Here is a 2,987-nt window from a genome sequence, read left to right on the forward strand (position 1 = left end):
ACATATTTGAAACCTAAATATTTATATTCCAATTCTATTTATTGGAGTAAATAAATATCAATTTATTGGTCAAATTACCAACCAATTCTAGTAAGTTTCATTGTGTGAAATATAAAATCAGCACATATAAATATAAAATATATAACTATATATAATATGATTAAAAGACACACATTTTGTATTGTTCTGTTGTAGTTACTGTATCAAAGGCAACTCTGTTTTAAAGTATGATTCCATTATCTCTACTTCAGTGTTTGATAGAATTAGACCTAAAGCTTTATCATTTGTAGATTTACAGCATGGAGGCAAGAGGAAACACTGTGATTAAAACATTATCAATTTAATGCCTAATAATGAGGAGAAACATATGCACTTCTCCTGCAACTATGAAAATATTTGGTGATAAAAAGGCAGTAGTGTAAGTTCCTGCTAGGAACTTACAGACAGGCCAGGACATTAAGTAATCATGGATACAAACAATTTTTTCACCTTCTTGGCTTTAGCTACTTTTAAATGAAAGGTATAATAAACAATTATATTTTGATAAAATACCTTCTCGTCTGAACAGTTCTGTTTGAACTGTTCATCTCTCTATGATCCCTTGTAACCAAGATTAGTTTTGTTCTAGTAAGAAAATCTTTGCTGTCAGGGTAAGGTATTCTGGTTGGTCTGTTCCCACATGGAAGAAGGGTAAAGGCTCAGGTAGACATTTGTTCCAGTAACACCTCATTTGGGAAAATGTCAACTGAAGAAGTTTAGAAGTAGCTCTTAAGCAACGCTTAGTTTGAATCCATTAGGTCCACAAAGCTGGATAAATAAGTACTTGAAAAAGCCATCACCTTTGGACCTAACTATAAATAATAGAGAGTATGATCAAATTCCAAATAAAAAGACAAGATATTCATTGGCAAAAACGTTTGCAAATGTGAGCAATTGACTGATCAATATAATTTTTTCCACTATTCACAGAATTTTAGGGAAATAAGATCGATAGCATTGTTAGGAACAATAAGGTTTCCTTGTTACAAGTAGGCACCCATAGATATAAGCCTGTATAAAGATTGCATCATTAACTATTATAATTAGAGGATATTACATGCTTCAGCAGCACGTATACTCAAATTACAATACAGAGATTAACATGGCACTTGCACAAGGATAATATGAAAATTTGAGAAGTATTCCATATTTTTCATTCTTCAGATGCAAGAAATGAAAAAAGTGATTAAAAAGTTGATTACAAAATTACAAGTGTAACAATACACGTAATTCATATAATCAAATTTAGTTTGACATCAGTGTATTAAATCACCTCAGAAAGGCGTTTACATAGCATAAACTTTACAAAACTTTTCAAATTAGACAACATTGTCATTTTATCCCAAAGAAAAATAATATTAAGACCTAGAAAAAAAGGAATCAAACTGTTTCTATATGGAATACAATCGGAAAGGACACATTAATGAACCTATATATTATAAAATAATATAGAATTCAAAGTATATATAGGAGAAAATAAATTATGAACATTATGCAAACATAGAATATAGAATATTTTAAAATATACTTTTTCAGACAAGCACCAGAAATATTTTGGTTTCTGTACTACTCATTTCAACAGGTAAATTAAAATTATTTCTTATTAGAAAATCACAAACACTGAAGAAATTATTGTACATGTTTACAAAAACTATTGAATACATTTTTCCATCCAAGGCAGGCAATTCACTTGGAAGAATTCCGCGGAATCAATGAATTTTTACAGTAAAATATTGGTGCTGCCGGGCACTGGTGGTTCATGCCTATAATCCTAGCTGCACAGGAGACTGAGATCTGAGGATCATGTTTCAAAGCCAGCCTGGAAAGGAAAGTCTGTGGTACTCTTATCTCAAATAAACCACTAGAAAACTGGAAGTGGAGCTGTGTCTCAAGTGGTAGAGGGCTCACCTTGAGCTGAAGATCACAGGGATAGCTCCAGGACCAGAATTCAAGCCCCATGACCGACCAAAAAAAAAAAAAAAACCCACAACAACAACAAAAATCAAACAAACAAAAATATTTGGGCTGGGAAAGTGGCTCAGTGGTAGAGCGCTTGCCTTGCATACATGAGGCCCTAGGTTCGATTCTTCAGCACCACATAAGCAGAAAAAAAAAGCGGGAAGTGGTGCTGTGGCTCAAGTGGTAGAGCGTTAGCCTTGAGCTGAAGAGATGAGGGACAGCGTCCAGGCCCAGAGTTCAGGCCCCACGACCAGACCAAAAAAAATTAAAAAAAAAAGAGTCCTTTAGTTTGGGCATTGGTATCTGTATCATGATGAAGTAAGAAAGAAGCCACTCTGGTATTATTCCACGTATATGCACTGTTCAGGAGTGTCCAGTGATCTACAGTTATTGCATGTGCCGCTTGAGACACCAACTCACTGACAATGTCTAAGTGTCCACCGTAGGCTTCTCAAAGAGGGGTATACTGATCATCATCCCTACTATTCACATAAGTGGCCTTTCGGGAAAGAAGTATCCGCACTGTAGTAAGCTGAATATTTTCGGCAGCCCAATGAAGAAATATACTTTTATCATTCTCCAATTTTTTTCTTGCAATTGATACCATTCCTTACTTTTTCATCTTGTTCCCCAGATTCCTAAGAATTGCCTAACCAGAGACTTTGACTGCCAGTGGGAATGAGATGTTCATGTATTTCCCTAATAGTTCACATTGGTTGAACTGGTCAGAAACATCTGGTGAATTTTCTGCAACTGTTTATTCACCATGATTTATTTTCTCTTTTTCCAATTTTACTATTCGAAATTATTCTAACTGGAGAGTAGGGAATTGATGGAGAGCAGAGGAAAGATATTCCTCCATATTCAAATGTACACACTGAAAATGAGGACCAGTGATGTCTTCATGTGCAGCTTATTCTAGGCATGAGAAAATAGGAAATAATGCCTTCCATATAAATGATTTGGGAAATGGCAGAGCAAAAAGTGAA

The 2,987-nt window shown here is 34.6% G+C and overlaps 1 pseudogene; it reads left to right on the top strand.

Moving 5' to 3' along the window:
* Positions 1-1,096: 1,096 nt before the first annotated feature.
* On the top strand, positions 1,097-1,193 carry LOC138818275 (U6 spliceosomal RNA; annotated as a pseudogene).
* The last annotated feature ends 1,794 nt before the right edge of the window (positions 1,194-2,987 follow it).

Source organism: Dipodomys merriami, unplaced genomic scaffold (genome assembly GCF_024711535.1).
Source record: "Dipodomys merriami isolate MVZ:Mamm:240054 unplaced genomic scaffold, mDipMer1.0.p SCAF_726, whole genome shotgun sequence".
NCBI classification, from domain to species: Eukaryota; Metazoa; Chordata; class Mammalia; order Rodentia; family Heteromyidae; genus Dipodomys; species Dipodomys merriami.